The sequence below is a fragment of the Helicoverpa armigera genome, chromosome 24 (genome assembly GCF_030705265.1).
Source record: "Helicoverpa armigera isolate CAAS_96S chromosome 24, ASM3070526v1, whole genome shotgun sequence".
Classification (NCBI taxonomy): Eukaryota; Metazoa; Arthropoda; class Insecta; order Lepidoptera; family Noctuidae; genus Helicoverpa; species Helicoverpa armigera.
In genome coordinates this window covers 5,019,890-5,034,605 of record NC_087143.1, presented here as the reverse complement: position 1 = coordinate 5,034,605, position 14,716 = coordinate 5,019,890, and positions in this window count along the sequence as shown.

Here is a 14,716-nt window from a genome sequence, read left to right as displayed (position 1 = left end):
CTCAAGGAAGCCATACAGGGTGCCAAAGACGAGGAGATGTCGTCATCACGTGCGGTGGCGGAGCCATCAGTATTTATGAACCAGCGAGGCAGAGCAGGTAGGTATCCTAGATATAATTCTCAAGGTCAAGGGGTGTCACGTCAGTTTCGAGGCAATAGAAGTGGAAGAGGAGGCCGCTATCAAGGTAATCAAACTTTTGCACAGAATAACGGAAGGTATGTACAATTTAATTATCGAGGTAATAACCGAGGTTATCGAAGAGGATATTTTAGAGGCAGAAATAATAACAATATAAACCAGAACAGACGCTCTATTAATGTTTTAGAGGGTGATAACCAAGTCTCGGAAAACAATAACAATCAAAACAACGAGACATTAGAATTTTTTCGACCCTAATTTTATTTTAGCTTGTGAGCGTAATAGTACAATAGAATGTTTAGTAGAAGGTACCAAATATGGATTGTTGATAGATTCCGGAGCGTCACTCTCGGCACTAAAATACGAAACCATTCGCAATATGAATCTTCCAATACAACATGAATACCTTACTATAAATGGTATTGGGGGCGAAGTGCAGGCCGATGGTTATGTTTATGTTTCATTAAACATAAATGGAAAGGTATTCAGACATAAATTCTATGTAATCAAATTCTTGCCTTGTAACCAAGCAGGAATAATTGGACGAGATTTTTTATATGAATACAAAGCTATTCTAAATTTTGAAAATAATACATTGGCTTTAGGTAATTGTGATAATCAGGTGTGTATAAAAATGAATTCGGGATCTTTAGGAAATAACACATTTTTGAGCATTCCACCGAGATGCGAAATGACCTTTTATATTGATAGCGTAATTAAAGAGGATTGCGTAGTCCTACCAAAAGAGTTATGCGAAGGTGTTTTTATGGCAGGAAGTATATGTAAGCCTAATCAAGGAAAAATTAGAATTTTAATTTTGAATACGAGGGAGAGTCAAGTAAATCTAAATTATTTCAGACCAGAAGTAGAGAGTTTCTCGGACTATTCAATTTTACACTTTGAGAAACACAATAACATTGACGCGGATAGAGTGAAAAAACTCTTTTCTTTATTACAATTAGAGCATTTAAATAAGGAAGAGCGTACATCTATACGAAACATTTGTGCTAAGTTTTCTGACATTTTTCAACTTCCAGGAGATAAACTCACTACTACCAAAATTTATGACCATAGTATACAATTAAAACCACATGTTGATCCGGTGTACGTAAAACAGTATCGGTTACCATTCTCTCAGAGAGATGAGGTCGAAAAACAAGTGAAAAACATGCTTTCAGATGGTATTATTGAACCGGCAAAGAGTGAGTGGTCTAGTCCCGTTTTATTGGTACCCAAAAAGTCTGATGATTTGTCGAAAAAGTGGCGGTTAGTGATAGATTTTCGAAAATTGAATGATAGAATTTTAAACGATAAATTCCCATTGCCAAATATCACTGATATACTGGATTCACTTTCCGGAGCCATTTACTTTACCCAATTAGATTTATCACAAGCATACTTTCAGGCCAATTTGGAGGCAAACAGTAGAAAATACACAGCGTTTACGACACCATCCGGACAGTATCAAATGACACGTATGCCGATGGGTCTTAAAACTAGTCCCAGTTCTTTCTCTCGGTTAATGACAGTTGCAATGTCAGGTCTTAACTATGACAAATGTTTTGTATATTTGGACAACATAATTTGTTTTGGCAGAAACTTGAGTTCCCACAACAAAAACCTAATGGATATTTTAACTAGACTTCGCAAAGTTAATCTAAAATTGAACCCATTAAAATGTGACTTTTTACGTAAAGAAATATTATTTTTAGGTCACATCGTATCCGCAGATGGTATTAAACCAGATCCAAAAAAGATTGAATCCGTGAAAAATTACCCAACACCAACAAATACCGATGAGGTAAAAAGATTTGTCGCATTCGCAAACTATTATCGGAAATTCATTCCCAATTTCGCTGAAAAGCTCTAGAATTAAATAAACTTTGTCGTAAATATGCTAGATTTGAATGGAATGAAAAGTGTGAAAAAGCTTTTTCTTCATTAAAATGGGCGTTGACAACACCACCAATACTACAATATCCAAATTTCGATCCGTCTAATACATTTATACTACAAACAGATGCCTCAAGTTATGCAATCGGTTCCGTATTATGCAATGGTGATAATAAACCAGTAGCTTATGCCAGTCGTAATCTTAATCAGGCGGAAATCCGATACCCTACGATCGAAAAGAATTACTAGCGATCGTATGGTCAGTTAAATATTTTCGGCCCTACCTTTATGGTAGACAATTTGTAATTAGAACAGATCACCGACCACTAATATATTTATTTAACATGACAAACCCATCAAGTAGGCTAACTAAATTCAGATTGGCATTAGAAGAGTATATGTTTGAGATTGAATATGTGAAAGGTCGCGATAATGCAGCTGCAGATGCGTTATCACGAATTCGTATGTCAAGTGATGATTTGAAAGCTATGAATGAGAAAATTGTATCAGTTTTAACGCGGGCACAAAAGAAAAAAATGACTGAAAGTGACTCTAAAAATTTTGATAATACTTTGGTGGTAGACGCACAGACTGACGATCGGACTGATCACCCGAGAGTTGTCGAAGTACTAAAACCACCAAAGAATTATACAGAATTAATATTTGTTGATGAAAATGAATGGAGACGAATTAAGAAAGATATGGCTGAGGAAACGGAGTTATTCGCGTATTCTTCAAATAAAAATATTGTTTATATAAAGTCAGTTTCTCAATCGTATTGTACACGAGATGTCTTTATGAGAGAACTGACATATTTTTGTAATAAAGTAAAAGTCGACTGTTTGTATGTATTAAAAAATGAAAATAATGTTGAATTGATAAAAGAGCTAGCTCAAAGTATAAACAATCAAACGAAATGGACCGGTCCACGATTATGTGTTCTAAGAAATGTCATTAAGGTAGATAATAAAGACACTCAGCGAGTCATATTAAACGATTACCACATGTTACCCACTAGCGGTCATGTAGGTATCCGAAGGATGTTAAATAATATCCGCCAACGTTATTTTTGGCCAGGATTAGAAAATGACGTCACAGACTTTGTTAAAAGATGTGACCAATGTCAACGACTCAAACATTTTAAGCACACTAAAGAGCCAATGATTATAACAAATCACGGCAACTGTGCATTCGATAGGATATATTTAGATTTAGTGGGCCCATTACCTAAGGATAGTTTTAATAATATTTACATTTTAAGTTTACAGTGCGACCTAACAAAATATGTAGAAGCATATCCACTTACATCTAAGCATACTGAGGTGGTTGCTGCATCTTTAGTTAATAATTTTATATTAAGGTACGGTATACCAAGAGAAATTATAACAGACAGAGGAACTGAATTCGTGTCGAGTACAATGCAACAAGTTTGTAAACTATTGAAAATTACACATCTTACGTCAACCGCTTATCATCATCAAACAATAGGTTCTCTAGAAAATACCCATAAAAATTTAATTACATATTTAAGAATTCAAACCGAAAATCAGTCTGACTGGAGTACATGGCTCCAATATTGGTGTTTTGCTTTCAACACTACAGTACATACTGAAACAAGATATTCACCTTATGAATTAGTGTTTGGCAAATATTGTAATATACCAAGTAATCTTTGTAATTCCCTAGAACCATTGTACAATTTTTCTGATTATGCTAAAGAACTAAAATACAGATTACAGAAATCTCAGTATGATGCTAAACTAAATTTGTCTAAAAGTAAAATTAATAGGAAAACCCGTTATGATTCTTATCTCAACTCTGTAAGTTATAAAGCAGGTGACCGTATATTAATAAGAAATGATGCACGAAAGAATAAATTAGAACCAGTGTACAACGGTCCTTATGATGTTATTAGAGACGACGGTTCGAATGTAATAATATCGCATAATGGCAAAGATAAGGTCGTACATAAAAATAGGACTAAGCTATATCATAATTTGTAATAATTGTAAGACATGTTTATTGTTTAATTTTAAGTTTAATTTTTCTGTTTTTTATATATAAAAAAAAAAATTACATACTGTATTTTTTTTTAATTTTTGCCGATGGGGCGTGTAGTGTAGTATTAAGTAGTACTTAAGTGTACCTATGTAAGATGTAAGCGAGGGCACTTAGGATTCTGTATTCGGACAATAAACACGTATCATGTAACGCGATTTGTTTCATTCTAAAAATCCCTACAGGCTGATCAATTTCAAAGTTAAGAAAAGCTTGATGCGGTAGGTCCGTGAATGGGTGACCATAATGTCATAACGTGTTTCTCTGTGTTTCAAAAGGAAGGAACGAAAAAATTATTGGTCAGGCTGATATTTGAACATCTTTGGCAGTAGTTACGGGTAGTCAGAAACCAGAAAGTGTGACAACTAGACTTACATGAATATCAAGGGGTATCGGGTCGCCCAGGTAGCTGGGATGAGGAGCTCAGATAGGCAGTCGCTTCGTATAAAACTGTGGTACTTAGCTGATCTGGTTAGACTGGATATCAAAACCCAATCATCTCATCTGGCTAGCCTCTTCCCGACTATATTAAGGTCTGCTTCTATTCAGTCTAATTGGGCTGTTAGTGTAGAAAAGAGTGGTCCTTATGTTAAAGTTTGGAATTATTAGTACATAAGTAGCTTGTAATAATACTGTACAAATATGGGAACATAGCAATTCAAAAGTACAAATACTCATTAGCGGTGTATATTTGTTGATTCACAGAATTTTATTGGCCTTGGAATGCTTAAGTAGGATAAGTAAAGGAACTCCAACAAAAATCTATGAATATTTATTAAGACCGGAAAGATATGGGTCTAATTACCAAATTAATGCATTAACCAAAGAAATAAGGGGACAAATTAACAAGTGACCGAAATTTGCAATTCTTCGTTCTGAGCCTTCCCTTGGCTACTAACTGAAAAGTAGTCTGATGGAAAAACGCTTCTAAATTATATCTGTCAGCACTATTCAAACAGAATTAAAATGTAATTTCCTTTATTTTTTTATACACGAATAACTCGTTTAATGTTTAGGGAACTTTCTGCAGAAAAGTAAGCCTACATTAAAATTTTATCAGTAAAAAAATCTCTTTGTATAAAATCAGAACTGGGTCAGACACGACCAAGAAACTTTGTCGTACTAAGACACCAACTGATGCGAGCTTGTAATCATTTGGATTCAATGTGAATTTCCTTGAACAACAATGCAGTAATCTTAGGTTCAAAATTATTTCTTAGTATTCACAGCTGTGCGCTTCTCATCATTTCTTTCATCTGCTACTATATTATGTTGAAGCGATCTATCTTCTTAGATACAAGATTGATTATATTATTCTGTACCTGGTCTAGTTCTGTTTTTCTTAATTCCAAAGGAAGATTCTATTGGAGTGTGGCACTGTGATCCATCCATGTGTCTTCTGGTCTACTGGCCCGACCGAACAGTAACGAATCGTGTGCGGAATTTTCAGAAAGTCCCGCTAAAACTGCAACCTTGGCAATGCTAGCTATGGACTCAATCTACCAAAAATTTCATGTCAATTTAATTTGCTTTCCTTTCAAAAATATTCATAGCATTCCATCACAAAGTCTTCCATTATATGCTTAGAAATCACTGTCTGTAATATTGTAGTATTGTGCAGTCCCTATTTTGCTTTCTTGGTTCCACTCGCCAATTTGAGTCTAGTACGACTTGAACCATTGTCCTATGGTCGTTGCATAGAAGTGTTCAGTGATGTCCCTGTGTCGACAGCATGTACGATAAAATATGATCTGTATTTGAAGCTCTAATAAAATTAAACAACGTTGTATGTTGTTAAGTAAAACCATCTTCATGTAGTTTTGTGAAAATAAACCACAAATCCATAACTTAATTCACTGGTTTATTATAGTAAGGTTCCTTTATTATTAACATAAACACCTACGTAGTTTGTTAAAACGCCCCCAGTAACAAGAAAAAATCTTCTCAAAAGTTTGTACTCTACTTCTTCTTAATCCTCACTTCATGACTGCATTTAATTTAATTCTTTCATCGTTGTAAATAAAAACTTTTATGTCTTCTCGTTTGCAGGAAATTTTATCGTCACTCAGTCCCGTCACTAGTTAAGCTACATCTCGCGTGCCATAGGCGACACTTAATGGTCTGGCACTTCGCTTATTTTCTACACCACGTTATTTCACCATCGTGTCAAGAGTTGTGAAATGTTGCTTAGAAATTATCTTTTGATTGTTTGTTTTAATTCGTAATAGGTTAATTTTTGGCGTAAGTCTTTGGCGTGAAGAGGAATATAGGTGATTCAAATGACACTGAGTTTCAGAATATTTCACTCAACAGCCAATGGTTTGCTGGCTTTATATTCAGAAAAACAGATCTCAGAACAGAAATAAATATAGGTCACTTGCCTGATAGGCCTACCTTACCTTAAAGAAGCATATAATACGAGTATATTGTAAGAAATATAATGACTGAAAGAAAAATCACCTAAAATCGCACATGTAACCCAACAACAAAACAACCGCTATATCGAAACAACTACAATCCAAATAAAAATAACTACAACACTTCAATTTGCGAATATGACCTAAGCACAAACATTGTAGTGGAGTACTTTGGGCAAGTTGGTTCCATAGCAACAAGAACAAATTGCAACTCGCACGTTATACAGAAGTTTACTCGTATGGTGCAGCTTCGGTTCGCTATTGTTTAGAGAAATTACTTCGTAATAACTGTTCGTAAGTTATCGTTTATTTGAATTTTGTGCATGCGTTCAGTTTGGAAATGGAGTAGATAAATCGAGTATATTTTCGGTTCTGTAGTTTTCTTTACTAGCAAGGTGGATGGTGGTGTTGAGTTTAGTTGGAATTAAGCGAATTCATCAGTAAAAGCAATGCATAAAAAGTTCAACAGGGTTAAGTATTTACCTCTTCTGAGTCCTCTGTAATTAAGAAAAAAATGGTTCAAAATAATCTTTTACCAAGAGAGATTAGAGTCATTTTGTCTTTTAATCTTGAAATGAAAGCCATAAACGTAATCCTAACGTAACCTTCCAAATGAAGGCATAATTTGTTTGGGTGGAAACGTGAAAAATAATTTAAAGGTACATAATGTGGACACGGTTGAAAAGAGCGTAGAATATAAATTTGTGGATGCTTGAATACTAAAGAATGAGTAGACTTCTATAACAACAGCGTTAACCTGGGAGCAAACCTTCAACCGTAAAGCTTAAACATTCAAATAGAATCCGACCATTTTAAAAATACATAATTCAGACAAGAATTAATTCCAACTAGGCGGAGAATTTGAATGAAGTTACAGGTGGATGTTGCAAGGGAATTAGAGTACCTACCTGAACGAGTCTCATTTAAATTTCATATTGAAGTTGCATCCGCCTTTATTCCAAGCTAAAGTTTGCCTGAGTTTGCGTTAGGGCGAAGTGACTTTCTTTTTACGAATTCCTTTGCATAATAATTGGCTTAGTAATACTTTAAGACGTGGATTAATTCGCAGCGGTAAATGCGTCTACTGTGTTCGGTATAATGCTTTTAATTCGCTTTAATTACTTTATAGGAGTGTCTGAGATTTTTACTTGCAGATTTCTTTTGTTTTGATTTTAAAATATTTTCACTTTATTTTCAATTTTTATTTTAATGTCACTTGAATATTTACATTATTTGATATTTAAATTAGAAAAAAGCTTTTAACTGCACCATGCTTACAGACAAAACATCTTAATTTTGACATCAAAATATTATTACTTACCATTTTAAAAGTTACATTTTTAATTATCAATAGCTTCAACGTCATCAATATTATCCACGCCCTTCACATCCACAACCCGACCTCCAAACCCCATTCTCACCAACAACCACACAAACTTGACTCACAATTCTGACAAAAAGAAATCGTTCTCATAAAACAACATGCAGCACAAAGCTAGCATTCGTCAAGTAAAACAAGACGTGTAATCCATTAAGCTTTGTATGTATGTTTTGGAGAACTTGAGCAAGAACGAACTTCCGAGCAATTTGGCCGTGGCGTCGTGTGAGCGCGGTAACGTGTGGTGGAAACGAAGAGATTGCGTGGTTATGTGGCCTAAAAACTGATTACTGTTTGCTTGTTTTCTTTGGGGTGATGTTAATCTGGTGCTGTTTTTTGACTTTTATATGTATCAACAGTGCTAAGTTATGGAGAATGGGTGCAGTAAATTGCAAATGTGAGCCGAAGGTTTGCACGTGTCTGTTTACTTTTTTGAATTTCAATTGGCAATAAAACAACCTTATCAAAATCAAGTGGGATCATGTCATATAACTTGCAAGGATTTTAAATTAATCCTAAGCTTGTTGCTTACAGGGGTGCCACATACCGTCCTAACCATAACCAACAACTACCTAACATTTTCAAAAACTCACAAATGAAAACGCCATGTGAGAAATCGCACACGGGACCTTGTTAACGACAGTCGCATGCAGTCGCATCTTGTGACCAGTAAACCATTCGACGAGAATATTGGTTTACTTTTTGATCAACTTTCAACATACAGCTTTAGCATAAATTAATTAAGTCATCATTCCACTACAACTGTCCGCGGACTCCTCTTCCCTACCCCACACGTAAAGCAACTAGTAGATAAGTTAATATTTGACCCAACTCCGTGTAAGGGTCTGTTTACAAATGTCATAGGCAGGAATTTCAGCTGATGCGGTTCTGTAATATCGTTTCCTATTAATTAATAGCTATTAGTACTTGCCTAGACGTTATGGTTTGGTTTTTGTGTATGTGTGTGTTAAGGAACGATTACGTCATTTACTGGTATACTTGTGTTAGGGATTGTTCACACCAAACGTATTGTCCGCCGCTGACTGTGAGTATACTCACTGTCTGCCCCAGTGTGAACGTCGACTCAATCTGCAGTAAGCTACTTTTTTTTTTTTTTTTTTATTATTTATTATTCAAAATATCAGATTTACAATTTGGTTACATAACAGTAAATATACCGACACAAACCATCGCGGGTTTAACAGTGGTATGTCAGCCACGGCAACTCGGTGACACATTTATACATAGGTATACATTATATATACATAAGGAGTTACTTTCTAGATCTCACTGCAGTCTAGAAAGTACTTCTTTAGTATCTTTTGACAGTTTTTAGGATTTATTTTACTGCAGAGTTCAATGGGCAGGTCATTTAAATATGATGGTAGCATACATTCCCACGTCCTTGCTCCATAGATATTATTAGATTTAGGTATGATAAATGTAGGTAAATATGTTAAACAACGCAACGACTTTAGCCTTTCGTATTTACGGATATTGAGAATATTGTGACAATTTTCACTTATAACGCGTAAACGTACCTTATCAAATACATTAACAATTTGACAGTGCTTAAATAAACCCGAGTCATCATCTTGGAATTGCTGTTTTATTTTTTTGGGTACTATCGTTTTAAAATGCGTAACTGTAACTTGTAAATGTCTTCAATATAAGTCTTGTATGTTCGTCCGTAGCTACTTAGGCCGTAATCAATTACGGAATCAGCCAATGCCAAGTACAATGTTCTAAGTATTTTATATGGTAGTTTATACTTAAGTATCGATAGTTTTGCTATTATAGACCTGAGCTTATTGCATACATGATCGATGTGCGGCCTCCAGTGGAAGTTACTATCTATTATCAGACCAAGGTACATATGCTGAGTCACTAGCTCCAATGAGGAGCAACTACACGCTTTGACCGGTCGGTGAAGACACAGGTGCTCATGAGCAACGACAGAAGGCACACAAGACGCTGTCAGGTAAGGTGAGTGTATGTAAATTAACTTAGTTTTTTTTGTATTAATTACAAGACCAACGTCATGGGCCCACTTGCATAAGAGGTCGAAGTTACACTGCATCACTCTCTGCGCCTCACGTATGTCTTTATGTGCAGCAACCAAACATGTGTCGTCAGCAAATTGGTACACGGAGCCTTCTGTGAAAATGTTACACATGTCGTTCACGTACAGTAAGTATTCAGTTGGCCCGATAATTGAACCTTGTGCTGTGCCTTTATCAGTTGAGACCATGCTACTTAACGAACCCGCGACACACACCGACGTGTAGCGGTTCTTGTGGTAGTTTTTGAACCAATCTAATAATGGACCCCGTATACCATTTTGCTCTAATTTATTAAATAGTGTATTATATTCCAAACAATCGAAAGCTTTACTAAAGTCAATGAGGACAACAAGTACATGTTCGCGATTGTTCAGGCACTTGTTGACCCCATTACTAAAATTAGATAATAATTGTGAGGTATTTTTATTTTTTTGAAATCCGTATTGTTTATCATTAATAACATTATTTTTTGTCAAGTAATTGTTAATTTCTAGTCCGAGATACCTCTCAATTATCTTATCGATACATGATAAAATAGTAATAGGCCTGTAGTTGTTTACATCTTTGTACGAACCATTCTTATGGATAGGTCTTACTATACCAATCTTTAATTGATCAGGGTACGAGGACGTGGCAATGCATCTGTTAATTAGGTGCGTTATAACGGGGGTAATTTTTTCATGAATATATTTTAAATCTTTGACGCGGATGCCATCGAAACCTGGACATTTCCTCTCATTGAGGTGTTTTATAATAAAAGATACAACCTCCTCTTTGGCCTTCTGTAGTCTCATTGATAAGTGACATTTATTAATATAGCAATTATCGTCTAAAATAGGTGTGTTACACTGAAATTTGCATGTATTTTGACATTATTTCTGAATTCAGAGGCGAATTTATTGGATACAACATTTGGCAATAATTTAAAGTGTTTTATAATTATTTCATCTATAGATTTATTTATTTTTCCACAAAGGGTATTAATAGTTGCCCAAATTTTTTTAGAATTATGAAAATTTGATTTTACCTCTTTCATAAAGTAATTATTTCTTACATTATTAATATGTTTATTTGTTTTATTTCTGTACTTATTATATAATAGTCTGTTTGCCAGATTACTTTTATCTTTAAGCCAGATATCTAATAATTGATCTCTTTTTTCACACATTTTTTCTATTCTGGTACTTTTCCATATACAAGTTTGTCTTTTACTAGTTTTAATTTTTATATTATACTTGCATTTCTCGTACACATCAGAAAATTTATCCAAGATAAAACATAAAATATCTTTAGGGTTGTCGTAATCCAAGGCCACACTCCAATTAATATTAATCAATTCATTTTGTAGCTTACAATTATCTAATTTACTAATGGTTTTGTATTGAGTGGCTTTGTTTACATACGTATGCCGACACCAAGCCGACAATAGGCTATAGCGTACGATGCGCTACATGTGTGAACAAAAGAATAAATAGGCTCTTGTAGGTTCACACTAGATGCGTACGCTGAGCGGCTGACTATTCTACACATAAAAGGGCTCAGTATTTGAAGATGCTCGTAGTATTTTATAAACGATAAAACTAGCGTAATTTATTTTTTTCAAATCAGACGTTTTACTGATATTTCAATTAAATGATGCGCATTCAGATAGTTGCCATTTGCGAAGCTCTAGAGGAAGACGAAAATAATAAAAAGAAGAGATTGTGGGTACATCCCTTTTTGAAGAGATGTTTTCTTGGTCAATTTCATACTTTATATTTCGAATATAGACTTTATCCAAATAAGTTCAAGAAATATTTTCGTATGACAGTAAAACATTCGATGAGTTACTATCTTTAATACGTTTAAGTTTATATAAAAGGGACACTAATTATCGACGTGCTGTACCGAGGCGCGGCGGTGCGTACGCGGCGGAGCGGCGCTATTCGGCAACTGCGTCCGCGTAGCCAATCCGCGTCCGCCGTGCATAGTCGCGTAGTAAAATAATCGGCCACTGAGAGTCAGCTACAACAGACGACGTAACAGCGTATAGTCGGTTCGGTGAACGACAATTTCAATATATATGGAAAAGCAATAAACTGCGTAACGCGCGCTCACAGTCAGCGGCCGACAATACGTTTGGTCTGAACGATGCCTTAGTGTGTGTAAGCGTAGGTGTGGCGTAGGTGTATTGGTTTCTTCATTACTACTAAAAGGTTTAGCTCCTAAAATAATTTTGACTAACGTCGTCGGAGTACTGACGATCGATTGAGCTAACGGGTTCTGGAGTGGGGTCTCTTCAGTACCTATATGAAATGAAGATCTGTAAAAGATTGCAAGCAGAACTTTTATGCGTCAAGGCGTGCAATATGGTACATGTTAGGGTAGACATAAAGACATTGTAGTCAATAGTAACCTACGATCAGCTTTGACTCTGATGATGAAGTTGATGATTACACTGAATCTGTCTACTGAAACTTGTTTTTTCAGAATACTCTTCGTTTGAACCTAATTAACTAGTCGTTACCTACTATTCATCCACGTTTCATAGTATTAATTTAGGTAAGATTTGCCTATTCCTAAATGCCCTTCATGTGGCGAAAGCCTGTCTTGTGTACCTACATGTAAATAAATAACGTGGTGAATGTAGAACAGTAATTATTCCTTTGCCATCTTCCATTCCCATTTCTGTCAAAATTCCCATGATCACAGTCTAGACATCTTACAATTCCAAATAAACTTAAGTCGAATCCTCAGTAAAGGACAATGGGCACAAATGTATGGGACCTGGTATACCCCACCAATAGCGATGTCATACATATCATTAGATAGGTCTTTTTATGTAGAACAACATTTACTATGACAGCTTTGCTGAAATGTTTGTCCGTTCTGAGATATAGATCAAAAACTGTGCAAAAATTAAACTAAAGTTAACTTAATAATCTATTGATATCTCAAGTTTTTAGAGGAAAAACTAAGTTCCACTAAGTGTAAGTCTCTTGAGTCCTACCTGGTGTGCCCGTTAGGGTCCATAATTGTTACTATTGTTTAGCATTTCAACCTTATACTGTACCAACTGGAACTGGACTGGGAACTGGACATAATGATAAACCCCACCAATAACAAAGTCATACATATCGATGGATAGGTCTTTTTAACTGGAACAACATTTACTATGACAGATTTGTTCTATTATTTGTCCGTTCTGAGAAATAGATAAAATACAAACTTAAAATTAATGCAGATTAAATAGTGATAATTAGTGTTTAAAGGAAAATCTATGTATGTCTTCGATGTACTAAGTAGCTGCTGTGAGTCTGCATTTGTTACTATATTTAGCAGCAATATCCAGTTGGTACCTGGGCCATATTCAAAAAAATTGTATATTAAAACGTCCAACAGAGATATTCTTTTTTAAAGAATAGCTACTAGCTAATTACTCTTAAAACAGAATAAACATTTATTTCAGCATTATGAAAAACAAAAATAACGCCCCATAATCCTCAATGAATGATTAATTTTAAAAGAAAACTACAACGTAGAACATTTGTTTTCATATAAGCAATGCGTGTCCACATTCTTGGCGCGACATTTAGAAAACATTTTATTATTCAATATTAGTATTTTAACTGACAAATAATTGATTTCTTAGCAAAGCATTGTGGAACCTGAAGGAATTTGCTAAAATTATCATGAAATATAACACGCAGAATTCAGGAATAATTAATTAAAGCAAGTCTTGATTTCACTTCATTTCTGTTATTCCTGTCTGTTACATTAGTAATTTTAATATTTTTTTAGTAGTTATCAAAATTATTTTACCTAAAACATTAGCAACTGAACTGTCAAAAGAATCGACGAATCAAAAATGTTCGGTAATTTTGTTAAGCGCAACAAGCACGAAATATTGTGGTGCAGTGATTATTCGACAATTAAAAGTTACTTATTACTGTGAGACTTTTAAAGTATCGGTAAGTACTTTTACTGTTTTATAACTCAGCTTAGAATAAATGTATATTGACACTATCACTGTACTATACAAGTTTCGTATAAAGTAAGAATTATAATTGAAAAAGAGATTTTTTTAGATTAGACACAAGCAATTTATTCATATCGGTTATCATATCGATTACTTTTTTCTGTGACGTAACAGATATGAACGGTTAAGGTTTGTTCACAGTGTACGTACCGAGATAAAAACGTATTTAATCAAACCTACCACTTTTCTTTTTATTTTATAATTTTATAAAGGTATCTTCACGAAAAGTCGACATGGACAGAGTAAATAAAAATCAATCCACTAATAAAATATAAAACTCGAAAATGTTTTCTATCGATATACATTTTTACAATCGATATTTGCAGGTAACATCATGTATTATAATGGGATAAGTTTGGGATAGTTACCTACCTACGAATGGCTTTAGTTCGGGTATAAGAATTGCTGTGGGGTTTGTTTTAGAATATTTAATATTTATGTATTAAGGTTTTCTTTTCTTCACAGGCAATATGCCACTAACACCAGGTGGACGACAGCGAAATTATAGAGCACAATTCGAATACTACTATCTACTTATTTTCTTTTAAAAGTGCGTCGTTATATACTGAACCTAATAATTCGTCTCTGTTACTTTTCCGTTATAACAATATAGCTTTCCTATCTGTTTCATATCTGTTTTTTACAATTTTTTTGAAAACGACCCACCTACAGTATAATATTGAAATGCTTAATAATAGTAGGTAACAATTATGGACCCTAACGGGCACACCAGGTAAGACTCAAGAGACTT